At 36.1% G+C, this 17,440-nt stretch overlaps 9 non-coding genes across 9 annotated transcripts; all 9 read right to left on the minus strand.

The window, feature by feature from the left end:
- Window positions 1–6,143: 6,143 nt before the first annotated feature.
- LOC141314729 (5S ribosomal RNA) lies at window positions 6,144–6,262 on the minus strand. The gene has a single exon (XR_012350274.1). It is a non-coding gene; the product is annotated as a 5S ribosomal RNA (ribosomal RNA).
- An 84-nt stretch (window positions 6,263–6,346) lies between these two features.
- On the minus strand, window positions 6,347–6,466 carry LOC141315224 (5S ribosomal RNA). The gene has a single exon (XR_012350767.1). It is a non-coding gene; the product is annotated as a 5S ribosomal RNA (ribosomal RNA).
- An 801-nt stretch (window positions 6,467–7,267) lies between these two features.
- LOC141314973 (5S ribosomal RNA) lies at window positions 7,268–7,386 on the minus strand. The gene has a single exon (XR_012350516.1). It is a non-coding gene; the product is annotated as a 5S ribosomal RNA (ribosomal RNA).
- Window positions 7,387–13,112: 5,726 nt separating this feature from the next.
- On the minus strand, window positions 13,113–13,231 carry LOC141314895 (5S ribosomal RNA). The gene has a single exon (XR_012350439.1). It is a non-coding gene; the product is annotated as a 5S ribosomal RNA (ribosomal RNA).
- An 801-nt stretch (window positions 13,232–14,032) lies between these two features.
- Window positions 14,033–14,151, minus strand: LOC141315198 (5S ribosomal RNA). Its single transcript, XR_012350740.1, has one exon. It is a non-coding gene; the product is annotated as a 5S ribosomal RNA (ribosomal RNA).
- An 801-nt stretch (window positions 14,152–14,952) lies between these two features.
- On the minus strand, window positions 14,953–15,071 carry LOC141314896 (5S ribosomal RNA). The gene has a single exon (XR_012350440.1). It is a non-coding gene; the product is annotated as a 5S ribosomal RNA (ribosomal RNA).
- Window positions 15,072–15,155: 84 nt separating this feature from the next.
- LOC141314897 (5S ribosomal RNA) lies at window positions 15,156–15,274 on the minus strand. Its single transcript, XR_012350441.1, has one exon. It is a non-coding gene; the product is annotated as a 5S ribosomal RNA (ribosomal RNA).
- Window positions 15,275–16,075: 801 nt separating this feature from the next.
- On the minus strand, window positions 16,076–16,194 carry LOC141314898 (5S ribosomal RNA). Its single transcript, XR_012350442.1, has one exon. It is a non-coding gene; the product is annotated as a 5S ribosomal RNA (ribosomal RNA).
- An 801-nt stretch (window positions 16,195–16,995) lies between these two features.
- Window positions 16,996–17,114, minus strand: LOC141314899 (5S ribosomal RNA). Its single transcript, XR_012350443.1, has one exon. It is a non-coding gene; the product is annotated as a 5S ribosomal RNA (ribosomal RNA).
- Window positions 17,115–17,440: the final 326 nt, after the last annotated feature.

Here is a 17,440-nt window from a genome sequence, read left to right on the forward strand (position 1 = left end):
CACATTCTTAAAATTACCTTTAGAACCAAATAAAAACATTGTTTCCCATTCTTCATCAATACGTCTTTGTTCTACTCCCAATTTACTTGTCATTTCTTTTAATTTTTTTATAAAACATTTTAACCCTGTGCATTTAAAAAAAATATGTATCAATCCTTCATCTTCCCTATTACATACCTTGCATATTGCATCACTTGCCATTCCAAATTTACACAGTCTCATTTCACTTAATAAACAATTATGTCTTAAAATATAATCAAAGTTTTCTAAAATTGGACTTTTCCACCAAGCTCTTAGATTTTTCCATATTTTCTTAGTTTCCATACTTGGGTACAATCTTTGCCAATATCCTTCTGCTTTTGGTGTGATAAAAACATCTTCACATAAACAAGAATAAAACATCTTTAAAATACCATCTTTAAAAGCATGCTGTTTGTCATTACTTTTAAAATCAATTCTCATTCCATCATTACCTTTTGTTTCTTCTGTACCTTCTATAATATTTATCCATTCTTCCGGTATTACTTCTTTCATTTGTTTGTATTGTTTTTCTAAGACTGTTTTAGTTTCATTGTCATAATTTTCTACAATTGCGTCTCTTATTACTTGCACCGGTACAAAACCAGGTATCACTTCATACAAGATATCTTTTATTTGCTTTATCCCCGCATAAAACCATTTTTTATAAAAAATGGTATCATTTCCCTTTTTAATTTGATTATTTAAAAACAATGGTTGTCTTAAAATCTCTTCCCTGGTAAAAGACGTACAAACAACATGCTTTCTAAAATCACCCCATGCTTTTACAACCTCTTTATAAAACTCTGGTATTCCGTTCATCATGTTTTCTTTTAGCTTCATCCATAAAACATCATCTCCCATTTTTCCACATTTATTTAAAAAATAGTTCATTACACCCTTCCACGCATATTTCCCATGTTTCCAGTATTTATTAACAGTTTTTATTCTTATACTTTTCATTCTTATTAATGGATCTATTAGTCCCAACCCTCCTTCCTCCACCTTTCCAATTAGAGTGTCATAAGCAATTTTCGATGGTTTCCCCTCCCATAAAAAGTTTAAAACAATAGATTTGATTTTTTATACACCCATATAGGCAAACTCACAGAACCCAATACATACCACATTTTTGATAAAAACAAAGAATTAATAACTAAAACCTTCCCTTTTAAAAATAATCCTCTTAATTTCCAGAAATTTAATCTCTTCTCCATTCCTTTTAAAACCTCCTCCCATACCACTTCTCTTATTTCATTTTCATTTTCTCCAACCCTTATACCTAAAATTTTCATACTCTTCTTTTCTTCCTTAAATTGCATTTTATTCAGCAGATCATTCGGTAATCCAATTTTCATGTATGTAGTTTTTTCTTTATTAACTTTTGCCCCTGTTCCTTTACAATATCTTTCTAAAACTTCCATTGCTTTATCCATACTTTTAATATCTTTTACAAACAATGTCGTGTCATCTGCATATTGAAATATTTTTTGTTCTGATTCTTCTCCTTTTATGCGTATTCCTTTTATGTTCTTTTCCTGGTCTACTGCCAGTCCTAAAGCTTCAGATACTAAAGTGTATAATAATGCTGACATAGGACAACCTTGTCTGATTGATCTCGTTATTTTAAAATCTTTAGTTAAAAAACCATTCACTTTTACACAACTACTTATATCTGTATATAAACATTTTATCCATTTTAAAAAATTCTCCCCAAAACCAAATCTCTCCATCACATGTATCAAGTATTTGTGTTCAACTCTATCAAAAGCCTTTTCTAAATCCACACTTATTATATATCCTGTTTCTTTCTCCTCCTTCATGTACCATATCATATCTCTTATATTGTTAATGACATCAGTAATATCTCTTTTTAGAACAGCATATGCTTGATTTGTAGTAATTATATTTGGTACTACTATTTTCAATCGATTGGCTAAAATTTTGGCTAATATTTTATAATCTGTATTCAACATGCTTAGTGGTCTGTAGTTTTTCAGGTCTCTCTTATCACCTTTTTTCTTGTAAATTATTTTCACCATACCTTTCTTCATACTATTCGTTAAATTCCCTTTTTTAAAATTATCTATAAATATTTCATTTAAAATTGGACATAACACATCTTTAAAAACCTTATAAAATTCAGCTGTTAATCCATCTATTCCTGGACTTTTACCATTTTTCAGTTGATCAATTGCAATTCCTATTTCTAATTCCGTAATCTCACTCTCACACATTTCTTTGTCTCCCTCATTAACTTTAACCTGTATTTTACTTAATACAAATTCCTCATCTTCTAAAACTATCTCATTTTTGGTAAATAAATGCTTATAGAATTCTCTGACTTCTTCCAAAATTCCTGTTTTATCTTCTACAATCCTTGCATCTTCTGTTTTAATACTTTTTATTATATCTGCTCTCTGTCTTGTTTTTTCTAATTCATAAAAATATTTTGTACTTCTTTCTCCTTCTACAATGTCTTTCGCCCTACTTCTTATTATTGCTCCTTTACACTTCTCTTCTTCTATTTTCTTTAATTCTTCCTGTAATTCTATTATCTTATCAATATTTTCATCATGCTCATTTACTTTCCTCATTTCTTCATCCCACTCTTTTTTGATCTTATTTTCTTTCATCTTTTTGACTTTTTGCCATTTTTTTGAATATTCCATTGAGAATTTTTTTATTCTTTTTTTTAGAATGTCCCACCAAAACCCTTTTTCCATTTCATACATTTCCTCATTTACACTATTAATTATTATACTTTCTATTTCCATTCTGTATATTTCATTTTTTAGAAGTTCTGCATTTAATATCCACACCCCTGGTCCTTTATCAGCCTCATTAAAATTCATCAATATCCATAAAAAATCATGATCACTCTCACTATAATTTTTGTAAGACGCCTTAGTGACATAATATGCTTCCTTTTTATTACATAAAAATAAGTCTATTCTACTTTGCTTTAGAACTCTGTCAACAATTTGTCTTCTTGAATATTCTCTTTTCATACCATTCCTCTCTCTCCACACATCCACCATATTATATTTCTCCATTATGTTATGTAGTTCATTCCTCCCTCTATCTCTTCTAAATCCCATTGAATCATCTACATCAATTCTCTGTATTACAGTGTTAAAATCACCTAACACCATAATGTTGTCATGTTTTTCTATTAACTCATTCATATCCCTGTAAAAATTAAATTTATCTCTTTCATCATTTGGTGCATGTATATTACACACTTTCATTTCTTTTCCATTACACACAAATTTAACAATTATTATTCTTCCCTTTGTGTCTTTATAATCTATATTTACTTCTTCAAATACTCCTTTTCTTATTAAAATAGCTACCCCTCTCTTCCTTTCCATATCACAGTTACTATATATTTCTCCGTTCCATAATTTTCTAATTTCATCACTTATTTTATCTTCCCATTTCGTTTCTTATAAACATAGCACATCACATTTTTTGGTCAGACACATTAATCTTTCAAACTTTTGACATTTGGATAATCCTCTAGCATTCAGCGATACAATTGATATAGAGCTCATTAAAGAAAAGATTGGAAAAACCAAAACCCACCATTCAATCCGTTTCATTGTCTTTCAAAAAAGTATTTTTTACTTCACCCATTTCAGCTTTCCTCCTCTCCAGTCTTTCCTTTTGCTCTTCTCTTCTTATCTTCTGCCTTTTAAGAACCTGTTGAATGTCTAAGCCATCTTTTCTTGTTTTTACACATCTATTCAGTCTTTCTTTTCCTTTGTTTTCCATTCCACGAATTTCCCCCCCATTGTCTGCTCCTCTTACCTCAGTCAGTGTCTTTATTCCCTTATCCTCAGCTTTTTCTTTTTCTTGTCCTTTTTCGTAGTCCAGTTCATTAGTGTCCACATCGTCCTGTTCCTTAGAAAATCCTTCTTTAATCAAATTTATATCCTCTTTGTTCGCTCCTCCTCCCATCTCCATTCCTTGTTCTTCATCTTCCTTCTTTTCTTTATTCTCATCTATGTTGTTGTTCTCCTCTTCCTCGTCATCTTGTTTCTCGTCCTCTCCTTGCGTCTGCCTTTGTGAGTCATTTAACCTCTCAATTGTTGTAACTCCCATTACCTCTTGTATTTCCATTCCTGGATCTTCATTTTCCTCGTCTTCTATCTCGCATCTGCATCTTAACATTGTCTTTTGGCAGCCTTGGCACCGCGGGACTTTACAGTCTCGCGCATAATGCCCCTGCTCAAGACAATTTCTGCATGTGAATTGTGGGCAGTCCTTTTTTTCATGCTCCGGACTTACACAGATCCTGCATGTCTTCACTTGATTATCGTGAATCACTCTGAAGTACTGCACTCCTTCTTCAGTCCTGAAGCTTGTGTTGTATGGTAAAGACGTCACCTCTTGTGGAAACTTTACCCTCAAAAATCGTGTTCCGTCTGCCACCGTTGTCCCGGGATGATATCTTCTTCTTAGTGGTAGAATGGGAGTTACACCCCAATTGATTAGTTTTTGACTGATTTCCTCATCTTCTATATAGCTGGGCAGACTCAAGAAAGACACCATTCTTTCTGTTGCACACAATTTCCTTATCTCACATTCTTGTCCGTTTATCATTATTCCATTCAACAGCAAATCACAGTCCATCTCACTTTCCATAGTCATTTCAAAATCATAATTATTTTTTCTTCTCAGTCCGATCAATTTTCCCATTCCAACTTTCTCTTCAACTGCTTTAATTATCATAATTATTGTTATATTTTCTATATCTTTAACAGTCATTGTTAATGTTGCTTCTTTCTTGTATTCCCTCTGATACCTTGTTTGTTTGCTTAATTTCTGTATCATTTGTTGTCGTTGAGATAAAACATTTCTTTTTTCTCCAACTTCTTTCTCAATTCCAATACCTTCAGTTGATTGTAGATCTCCTTTCCGTTCTTGTCCAGTTGTTTTTCTTTCTTGTTTCCTCCTTGAAACCACCGTCGCCCACGTTTCATTATTGTTTTCTCCATGTCTTTCATTTATATTCCTTTCAGTTATGTCTGCAACAAATCCTGGTTCCGCATTTCCCATCTCATGTTGTTTTACCAGTCCGTGTTCTTTGTCCATTAAATCCATATTTTGGTTGTCTCAAACCCCAAACAGAAAGACCTGTTTGGGGTTAAAAAAAACCTTCCTCAAAAAAAAACTTTTTCTAACTAAAAAACAAACAAAATAAATGTGAAAAAACACCCAGAAAAATGGTGAGCCTATCTCACCTACTGCACACTACAAACTGCCAACTCACTTCCTGTTTGCTCTCTAGCGCCTCAGGTGGGGGTATGGCCATAAGCGAGGGCTGCTCCAAAAAGTGGGCTATTTAAAGATCAGCCTCCGTAAAAGCCAGCATATTATATAAATAGTGAAGAAAAGGCAAAAGCTTACAGCACCTGGTATTCCCAGGCGGTCTCCCATAAAAGTGTAACAATCGGCCTTATCAGCCGAGTTACAAGACTAAAATGGGGTCAAATTTAACTGTGAGAGATGACTAGTGGTTAAAAGAATGAGACAAAAAAGAAAATTGGTTTAAATAGATTTGGTGTATTTACAAGGTTCACATAAAAGACTTTAAAACAACACGATAAAACTAGGTAAACTCTGTTAAAAGAATACAGTTCATTTGTCCATACCCTAAAAACAGGTAAACTCTGTTAAAAGAATACAGTTCATTTGTCCATACCCTAAAAACAGTCCAAGAACCCCAGTGTGTTGATAAGTCCAATGTGAGTGTCCACCAGTGTATATACAATCCACAGAAAGTGTAATCCAAAGTTTGCAGGTGGTGAATGGAAAGGTGAGCTCTAAAATTAGCAACTCCTCAATCCAACAGTTTGGTGACTGTCCTTTGTTTGTCATGCTGCTCTCTTATACAGTTGTACTTCCTGCTTCCTGTCATGTGTCTAGTCACATGACAGGCCAACCATCCATTTATTAAAGACACATACACTTAAAATGTTAAGAGTAATAAAATGGCCTAAAAAACATGTAAAACACTTAAAACTCTATAATACATGTAAATGATTGTAATAAATAGAGCGGTAAAACACGTCTTTCTAAAAGCCAGCATATTATATAAATAGTGAAGAAAAGGCAAAAGCTTACAGCACCTGGTATTCCCAGGCGGTCTCCCATCCAAGTACTAACCAGGCCCGACGCTGCTTAGCTTCCGAGTTCAGACGAGATCGGGCGCTCTCAGCGCGGTATGGCCATAAGCGAGGGCTGCTCCAAAAAGTGGGCTATTTAAAGATCAGCCTCCGTAAAAGCCAGCATATTATATAAATAGTGAAGAAAAGGCAAAAGCTTACAGCACCTGGTATTCCCAGGCTGTCTCCCATCCAAGTACTAACCAGGCCCGACGCTGCTTAGCTTCCGAGATCAGACGAGATCGGGCGCCCATCAGCGCGGTATGGCCATAAGCGAGGGCTGCTCCAAAAAGTGGGCTATTTAAAGATCAGCCTCCATAAAAGCCAGCATATTATATAAATAGTGAAGAAAAGGCAAAAGCTTACAGCACCTGGTATTCCCAGGCGGTCTCCCATAAAAGTGTAACAATCGGCCTTATCAGCCGAGTTACAAGACTAAAATGGGGTCAGATTTAACTGTGAGAGATGACTAGTGGTTAAAAGAATGAGACAGAAAAGAAAATTGGTTTAAATAGATTTGGTGTATTTACAAGGTTCACATAAAAGACTTTAAAACAACACGATAAAACTAGGTAAACTCTGTTAAAAGAATACAGTTCATTTGTCCATACCCTAAAAACAGGTAAACTCTGTTAAAAGAATACAGTTCATTTGTCCATACCCTAAAAACAGTCCAAGAACCCCAGTGTGTTGATAAGTCCAATGTGAGTGTCCACCAGTGTATATACAATCCACAGAAAGTGTTATCCAAAGTTTGCAGGTGGTGAATGGAAAGGTGAGCTCTAAAATTAGCAACTCCTCAATCCAACAGTTTGGTGACTGTCCTTTGTTTGTCATGCTGCTCTCTTATACAGTTGTACTTCCTGCTTCCTGTCATGTGTCTAGTCACATGACAGGCCAACCATCCATTTATTAAAGACACATACACTTAAAATGTTAAGAGTAATAAAATGGCCTAAAAAACATGTAAAACACTTAAAACTCTATAATACATGTAAATGATTGTAATAAATAGAGCGGTAAAACACGTCTTTCTAAAAGCCAGCATATTATATAAATAGTGAAGAAAAGGCAAAAGCTTACAGCACCTGGTATTCCCAGGCGGTCTCCCAACCAAGTACTAACCAGGCCCGACGCTGCTTAGCTTCCGAGATCAGACGAGATCGGGCGCTCTCAGCGCGGTATGGCCATAAGCGAGGGCTGCTCCAAAAAGTGGGCTATTTAAAGATCAGCCTCCGTAAAAGCCAGCATATTATATAAATAGTGAAGAAAAGGCAAAAGCTTACAGCACCTGGTATTCCCAGGCGGTCTCCCATCCAAGTACTAACCAGGCCCGACGCTGCTTAGCTTCCGAGATCAGACGAGATCGGGCGCTCTTTTTTTTTTTTTTTGTGATAAAAAAATACATAAAAAAATACAGTTTGTCTTACACAGTGTCTACATTACACACCACAGATTTGTATACACAACTTACAAAAATCCTTCGTTCTCAGGAAGCTTCAACATAAAATCTTTTAAGACACGATAAACATTTGATGTAAAAAAAACATAAAATGCATCCAACATATTTTCACTTTTAAAATACACATACAGTCTTTCTATATATATTTCAGTTTTTCTTTTAAAAACAGTCCAAACATCCAAAACAATTTTTTCTTTTTTAGCTACAGTTCTTCTCTCCCATATTGCACTTTTCATTAACATTACCCACAGATTTATAAACTTTTTGTTTTGGCACTTCTTTTCCCAGCCAAACATCACCACTCTGTTCCATTCCATTATGTTTTCATCCCACTCCACAGTTAAAGCTTCAATAACACATTTACATTTCCTTAAGAACCCCTCCAATTCTTTACAATATAAAAACATATGTAAAAACCCCTCTTCCTTTTCTTGACACACTTTACACATAGCATTTTGTTCTAGACCAATTTTGTTTAAAATAAAATCAGTAAAAACCACTTTATGTCTTATAAAATACTCCAAACATTCCAATTTTGTTTCCACACATCGTCCCCTTAAATTTCTCCATATACACTCTTTTTTTAAATCTTTGAATTTTTCCACCCAGTACTTATTAACAATCGGCTCTTTAAAAACATCATCTCTAAACACACAATAAAAAGTTTTTACAGTACATTCTTTAAAATCACACAGTTTTCCCCCCAGTTTCACATAAATAAATTTCTCCTTTGGCTCTTCCTCCATGCAATGTATTCTCTTAATCCACTCTTTTGGTATTGCGTTCTTGATGGCTTCGTATTTGTTTGTTATTTCTTGTTTACTATATTCTTCTTTTGCCATTTCCATTGTGTCCACAATATATTGCGTCGGTAAAAACCCCTCTTTAAACTCATACAAAACATCTCTCACTCTCGTTATCCCCACTTCCATCCATTTTTTAAAAAACATTTCTTTCCCTTGTTTCAAAATTTTGTTATTTAAGAACAGAGGTTGATTTAAAATGCTCTCTCTTCCATGCGGATCCCATTCAATTTTTGTTAAAAATTTTCCCCAGGCACTAAAAATTTCTCTGTAAAACCCAGGTAATCCTTCCGTCATCCACATTTTCGTTTTCATCCACAGAATTCCATCCCCCATATTAAAATCCCCACATTTGTTTAAAAAGTATTTCATTGTTTTTTTCCACTCAGTTTTGTTGTTTTGTTGCAGGTATTTCTTAACAATTTTCACTCTCAGAGCATTTTTTCGCTGTTCCACATCCATTAGCCCCAAACCTCCCTTCTCTACCGCCCCTAAAATCGTGTTATATGCAATCCTTGCTGGTTTCCCCTCCCATAAAAAGTCAAGAAAGCATTTCTTCAACCTCTGTTCTGTCCATAAAGGCATTTCAGAAACATATAAAACATACCAAAGTTTAGAAACCATTAAAACATTCAATATTAAAACCTTCCCCTTCAAATTTAGTGTTCTCAATCTCCAAAAATGTAACCTTCTCTCTATATCTGCTATTAGTTGCTCCCACATTTCATCTCTTACTTTCCTCTCATTCCTCCCCATTAAAACTCCTAAAATCCTCATTTCTTCCACTTCCTTAAAATTAAAACAATCCGTTAAAACCATAGCTTTGCCAAATCTCATATATATCGTTTTGTCCTCATTTATTTTACTTCCAGAACCACCGCAGTATTCTTTTACAACCTTCATAACTTCTTTAACACTTCCCTTTCCCTTTACAATTATCGTTGTATCATCAGCATATTGAAAAATTTTCCCCTCAGCCTTATTTCCCTCAATTTCTATCCCTCTTATTCTTTCATTTTGTCTTATAGCAAGTCCCAAAGGTTCAGATACAAGTGAATACAATAACGCTGAAAGCGGACAACCTTGTCTAATTGATCGTGTTATTTTAAAACAATCCGTTAAAAAACCATTACATTTAATCCTAGTTAGTGCACCCTTATATAAAATTCCAATCCATTTAATAAAATTCTCCCCAAAACCAAATCTTCTTAAAACCTCAAATAAATACCCGTGCTCAACCCTATCAAACGCTTTTTCAAAATCTAAACTAAGAATATATCCATCTTCATTTTTTTCTTTCATATACCATATGGCATCTCTTATACTTATCGTTATATCCGCTATATCTCTCCCTTTTACCCCATATGCTTGATTTGTTTGAATTATACTTGGCATTACTTCTTTTAGTCTGTTTGCTAAAACCTTCGCTAAAATTTTAAGATCCGTATTCAACATTGTGATTGGTCTGTAGTTTTTTAAATCTACTTTTTCTCCTTTCCTTTTATATATCAGTTTCATTAACCCCATCCTTGTTCTTTCATTAATTTCTTCCTTTTCAAAAATTTCTTTAAAAACCTCATTTAAAATCTTTATTAAAACCTCTTTAAAACAGACATAAAATTCAGTTCCCAAACCATCTATTCCTGGACTTTTCTTTTTATTCAGTTGATTTATTGCTATTTCAATCTCCTCTTCTCTAATTTCTTGGTCACATTCTTTTTTATCTTCCTCACTTACTTTTGCTTTTATCTGACTCAACAGTTCCTTTTTTTTCTCCTCTTCCACCCCCCTTGCACTAAACAGATCCTCATAAAAATTCCTTATTTCCTCCAATATCTTTTTATTCTCTTCTACAAGTTCTCCATTTTTCCCTCTTATTTCTTTTATCGTTTCAGCTTTTCCTCTCTTTTTTTCCAAGTCAAAAAAGAACTTTGTACATTTTTCTCCTTCCACCACATATTTTGCTTTGCTTCTTAGCCTTGCCCCCTCATATTGTTTTTCTTCTATTTCTTTCAGTTTTCCCTCTATTTCCTTTATCTTTTGTATGTCTTTATTTTCTTTATTCAATTCCATTTCTAAACTTTCTTTCATTTTATTTTCTTCGTATCTTTTGCATTTCTGTTTTAAACTACAATATTTGATCGAAAATTTTTTGATTAAAAACTTCACGTTCTCCCACCATAATCTCCTATCCTCTTCAAACATTCCATTTTCCTTTTCTTTTTCTATAATTTCTTTAACCTTTGAAACATAATCTTCATTCTTTAAAATCTGTGTATTTAAAATCCATACTCCCGGCCCTCTTTGCATTTTCCTCCAGTCCAAACTAAAGGATAAAAACTTGTGATCGCTAAAACTGGTTTCTTCATATTTAATCTTTTCAATAAAATTCTCCACATTTCTCGTGCATAAAACAAAGTCAATTCTAGTTTGGCATACAAAACTCCCCACTATTTGTCTTCTTGAGAATTCTTTTTTCTTTTCGTTCCTTTCTCTCCACACATCTATTAAATTATTTTCTCTCATCAATTCGTTTAATTCTTTTCTCCCTGTGTCCGATTTAAAAACCATTCCCTCCGCCATATCCTGTTTGCTAAAAACAGTATTAAAATCCCCCATCATAATTGTTTCTTTATATTTCTTTATAATGCTCCTTAAAACATTAAAAAAAACTTTCTTTTCTTTCGCCTCTGTTGGTGCATGTACATTCACTAAAATAATTCCACGTCCTTCATAATTTACTTCTACTACCATACATTTCCCTATCTTATCTTTATACACTACTTTGCTTGCATTAAACACATCTTTCCTCATTAAAAACGCTACACCTCTTCCAAGCCTTCCATCCCCATTGTTATATAATATATCTCCTTCCCATTTCTTTTTATAGTCCATCATCACACTCTCTTTCCAGTTTGTTTCTTGCAAAGCGATAACATCTTCTCCTTTGCATTTTTCTTTCAGTCTTTCAAATTTTCCCATGTCCATCAATCCCCTTGCATTAAAAGTAACACAACTTAAAACCATTAAAAGAAATAAAAACAAATACCTAGAAAACATTATACTCCATCTTCTCCCTCCAGCCCACTTAACACTTCATATCTGTTTACACTTGTCATGATTTTTTTTCTTGCATTTCCCACATTTGGTTTTACCTTTAAGGCTCTCCTTCTAATTAGTCCTCTCCCCTCTCTGTCTTTTCCCATGTTGTCCATCTTTGCTTGCTCTGCATTGTCTGTTTCTTTGTTTTGATTTCCCATTCTTTGTCCATCTCTCTCTACGTCGTCCAGAAAACTTTTAGAAGTGTCCAATGTTTCCATTTCTGTCCAGTGGGTGTCTTGTTGTGTTGTATGTTCCTTAAGTTCATCGTTCCCTTTTTCTTCTTCTCCTTCCTCTCGGTTGCCTGTTGCTCCTTCTGTTTCTTTTTGTTGTAATCCTTCCTCTTGTGTTTCACCAGTTTCTCCTTCCTCCTCGTTGTTTCCTTCACGCACCTGTCCGTCCACCTGACTTTCCGTGCCTCCTTCCTCTTCCTCCATCCAACACTCACACTTATTTAAAATTTGCTGACACTCCGGGCACCTGACTGCGTTACAGTCTCTTGCAAAATGTCCCCTTTCATCACACTTGTAGCATGTAAACTCAGGGCACTCTTTTAGCAGGTGGTCTGGGCTCATGCACAGTCTACAGGTCTTCACCTGGTGGCTGTGCATCACCCTAAAATACTGCAACCCTTCTACCGTTTCCAGCCTCGTGCTGTAAGGCAATGATGCTACTTCTTTGGGGAACCTTACTTTTAGGAACCTTGTTCCATCCTCGATTTCAGTGCCCGGGTAGCATCTTCTTTTAATTTTTGAAAGGGGTTTAACTCCCCATCCCTCCAATTTTCCAATAATTTCAGTGTCATCCAGGTAGACGGGCAGGTGCATGAAGGAAACAACGTATTCTCTATTTTGCAGTTTTTTTATTTCACAGTTCACCCCTTTAATTGTCAGTCCATCGATTAAATCCTCACACGATTCCTCCTTTTCCATTGTTAATTCAAACTCTTTTCCTTGTCTTGGCCTTAACGCTAGAATTTTTCCATTTCCACACTTGTCCGTCACTGCTTTAATAATATCCACAGCTCTCACCTCATTTACATGTTCCACATTCACAATCACTGTTGCCTCCTTCAAATATTTCTTTCCACTTGGGTTGTCTCTTGCATCTTGTTTTTTCCTGTATCTTGCTCGTTGTTGATAGTCCAGTCCAGTGTTGTTTGCCATGCATATCTCTCCGCCCAGTCCAGTGTCATTTACCATTCGTGTTCCTCCAGCCGGTCCTGTGTCATTATCCATTAATCCGTCCATTTTAAAGAAAAAAAGCAAAAAAAGGTTAACCACCCTCCAGCCAGCAGAGATGCTGCTGTTGGGTGGTTTAAAAACAACAAAAAAAACACAAAAAACTAATTTGAAGTAAAAAAATACAAACAAAAGAAAAATAAACAAAATGGAGGAGAGCCTTCCTCTCCAAACTGCTGCCAACCACTTCCTGTTGCTCTCTAGCGCCTCAGGTGGGGGTATGGCCGTAAGCGAGGGCTGCTCCAAAAAGTGGGCTATTTAAAGATCAGCCTCCGTAAAAGCCAGCATATTATATAAATAGTGAAGAAAAGGCAAAAGCTTACAGCACCTGGTATTCCCAGGCGGTCTCCCATCCAAGTACTAACCAGGCCCGACGCTGCTTAGCTTCCGAGATCAGACGAGATCGGGCGCTCTCAGCGCGGTATGGCCATAAGCGAGGGCTGCTCCAAAAAGTGGGCTATTTAAAGATCAGCCTCCGTAAAAGCCAGCATATTATATAAATAGTGAAGAAAAGGCAAAAGCTTACAGCACCTGGTATTCCCAGGCGGTCTCCCATAAAAGTGTAACAATCGGCCTTATCAGCCGAGTTACAAGACTAAAATGGGGTCAGATTTAACTGTGAGAGATGACTAGTGGTTAAAAGAATGAGACATAAAAGAAAATTGGTTTAAATAGATTTGGTGTATTTACAAGGTTCACATAAAAGACTTTAAAACAACACGATAAAACTAGGTAAACTCTGTTAAAAGAATACAGTTCATTTGTCCATACCCTAAAAACAGGTAAACTCTGTTAAAAGAATACAGTTCATTTGTCCATACCCTAAAAACAGTCCAAGAACCCCAGTGTGTTGATAAGTCCAATGTGAGTGACCACCAGTGTATATACAATCCACAGAAAGTGTAATCCAAAGTTTGCAGGTGGTGAATGGAAAGGTGAGCTCTAAAATAAGCAACTCCTCAATCCAACAGTTTGGTGACTGTCCTTTGTTTGTCATGCTGCTCTCTTATACAGTTGTACTTCCTGCTTCCTGTCATGTGTCTAGTCACATGACAGGCCAACCATCCATTTATTAAAGACACATACACTTAAAATGTTAAGAGTAATAAAATGGCCTAAAAAACATGTAAAACACTTAAAACTCTATAATACATGTAAATGATTGTAATAAATAGAGCGGTAAAACACGTCTTTCTAAAAGCCAGCATATTATATAAATAGTGAAGAAAAGGCAAAAGTTTACAGCACCTGGTATTCCCAGGCTGTCTCCCATCCAAGTACTAACCAGGCCCGACGCTGCTTAGCTTCCGAGATCAGACGAGATCGGGCGCTCTCAGCGCGGTATGGCCATAAGCAAGGGCTGCTCCAAAAAGTGGGCTATTTAAAGATCAGCCTCCGTAAAAGCCAGCATATTATATAAATAGTGAAGAAAAGGCAAAAGCTTACAGCACCTGGTATTCCCAGGCGGTCTCCCATAAAAGTGTAACAATCGGCCTTATCAGCCGAGTTACAAGACTAAAATGGGGTCAGATTTAACTGTGAGAGATGACTAGTGGTTAAAAGAATGAGACAAAAAAGAAAATTGGTTTAAATAGATTTGGTGTATTTACAAGGTTCACATAAAAGACTTTAAAACAACACGATAAAACTAGGTAAACTCTGTTAAAAGAATACAGTTCATTTGTCCATACCCTAAAAACAGGTAAACTCTGTTAAAAGAATACAGTTCATTTGTCCATACCCTAAAAACAGACCAAGAACCCCAGTGTGTTGATAAGTCCACTGTGAGTGTCCACCAGTGTATATACAATCCACAGAAAGTGTAATCCAAAGTTTGCAGGTGGTGAATGGAAAGGTGAGCTCTAAAATTAGCAACTCCTCAATCCAACAGTTTGGTGACTGTCCTTTGTTTGTCATGCTGCTTTCTTATACAGTTGTACTTCCTGCTTCCTGTCATGTGTCTAGTCACATGACAGGCCAACCATCCATTTATTAAAGACACATACACTTAAAATGTTAAGAGTAATAAAATGGCCTAAAAAACATGTAAAACACTTAAAACTCTATAATACATGTAAATGATTGTAATAAATAGAGCGGTAAAACACGTCTTTCTAAAAGCCAGCATATTATATAAATAGTGAAGAAAAGGCAAAAGCTTACAGCACCTGGTATTCCCAGGCGGTCTCCCATCCAAGTACTAACCAGGCCCGACGCTGCTTAGCTTCCGAGATCAGACGAGATCGGGCGCTCTCAGCGCGGTATGGCCATAAGCGAGGGCTGCTCCAAAAAGTGGGCTATTTAAAGATCAGCCTCCGTAAAAGCCAGCATATTATATAAATAGTGAAGAAAAGGCAAAAGCTTACAGCACCTGGTATTCCCAGGCGGTCTCCCATCCAAGTACTAACCAGGCCCGACGCTGCTTAGCTTCCGAGATCAGACGAGATCGGGCGCTCTCAGCGCGGTATGGCCATAAGCGAGGGCTGCTCCAAAAAGTGGGCTATTTAAAGATCAGCCTCCGTAAAAGCCAGCATATTATATAAATAGTGAAGAAAAGGCAAAAGCTTACAGCACCTGGTATTCCCAGGCGGTCTCCCATAAAAGTGTAACAATCGGCCTTATCAGCCGAGTTACAAGACTAAAATGGGGTCAGATTTAACTGTGAGAGATGACTAGTGGTTAAAAGAATGAGACATAAAAGAAAATTGGTTTAAATAGATTTGGTGTATTTACAAGGTTCACATAAAAGACTTTAAAACAACACGATAAAACTAGGTAAACTCTGTTAAAAGAATACAGTTCATTTGTCCATACCCTAAAAACAGGTAAACTCTGTTAAAAGAATACAGTTCATTTGTCCATACCCTAAAAACAGTCCAAGAACCCCAGTGTGTTGATAAGTCCAATGTGAGTGACCACCAGTGTATATACAATCCACAGAAAGTGTAATCCAAAGTTTGCAGGTGGTGAATGGAAAGGTGAGCTCTAAAATAAGCAACTCCTCAATCCAACAGTTTGGTGACTGTCCTTTGTTTGTCATGCTGCTCTCTTATACAGTTGTACTTCCTGCTTCCTGTCATGTGTCTAGTCACATGACAGGCCAACCATCCATTTATTAAAGACACATACACTTAAAATGTTAAGAGTAATAAAATGGCCTAAAAAACATGTAAAACACTTAAAACTCTATAATACATGTAAATGATTGTAATAAATAGAGCGGTAAAACACGTCTTTCTAAAAGCCAGCATATTATATAAATAGTGAAGAAAAGGCAAAAGCTTACAGCACCTGGTATTCCCAGGCGGTCTCCCATCCAAGTACTAACCAGGCCCGACGCTGCTTAGCTTCCGAGATCAGACGAGATCGGGCGCTCTCAGCGCGGTATGGCCATAAGCGAGGGCTGCTCCAAAAAGTGGGCTATTTAAAGATCAGCCTCCGTAAAAGCCAGCATATTATATAAATAGTGAAGAAAAGGCAAAAGCTTACAGCACCTGGTATTCCCAGGCGGTCTCCCATAAAAGTGTAACAATCGGCCTTATCAGCCGAGTTACAAGACTAAAATGGGGTCAGATTTAACTGTGAGAGATGACTAGTGGTTAAAAGAATGAGACAAAAAAGAAAATTGGTTTAAATAGATTTGGTGTATTTACAAGGTTCACATAAAAGACTTTAAAACAACACGATAAAACTAGGTAAACTCTGTTAAAAGAATACAGTTCATTTGTCCATACCCTAAAAACAGGTAAACTCTGTTAAAAGAATACAGTTCATTTGTCCATACCCTAAAAACAGACCAAGAACCCCAGTGTGTTGATAAGTCCACTGTGAGTGTCCACCAGTGTATATACAATCCACAGAAAGTGTAATCCAAAGTTTGCAGGTGGTGAATGGAAAGGTGAGCTCTAAAATTAGCAACTCCTCAATCCAACAGTTTGGTGACTGTCCTTTGTTTGTCATGCTGCTTTCTTATACAGTTGTACTTCCTGCTTCCTGTCATGTGTCTAGTCACATGACAGGCCAACCATCCATTTATTAAAGACACATACACTTAAAATGTTAAGAGTAATAAAATGGCCTAAAAAACATGTAAAACACTTAAAACTCTATAATACATGTAAATGATTGTAATAAATAGAGCGGTAAAACACGTCTTTCTAAAAGCCAGCATATTATATAAATAGTGAAGAAAAGGCAAAAGCTTACAGCACCTGGTATTCCCAGGCGGTCTCCCATCCAAGTACTAACCAGGCCCGACGCTGCTTAGCTTCCGAGATCAGACGAGATCGGGCGCTCTCAGCGCGGTATGGCCATAAGCGAGGGCTGCTCCAAAAAGTGGGCTATTTAAAGATCAGCCTCCGTAAAAGCCAGCATATTATATAAATAGTGAAGAAAAGGCAAAAGCTTACAGCACCTGGTATTCCCAGGCGGTCTCCCATAAAAGTGTAACAATCGGCCTTATCAGCCGAGTTACAAGACTAAAATGGGGTCAGATTTAACTGTGAGAGATGACTAGTGGTTAAAAGAATGAGACATAAAAGAAAATTGGTTTAAATAGATTTGGTGTATTTACAAGGTTCACATAAAAGACTTTAAAACAACACGATAAAACTAGGTAAACTCTGTTAAAAGAATACAGTTCAT

Source organism: Garra rufa, unplaced genomic scaffold (assembly GCF_049309525.1).
Source record: "Garra rufa unplaced genomic scaffold, GarRuf1.0 hap1_unplaced_013, whole genome shotgun sequence".
Classification (NCBI taxonomy): domain Eukaryota; kingdom Metazoa; phylum Chordata; class Actinopteri; order Cypriniformes; family Cyprinidae; genus Garra; species Garra rufa.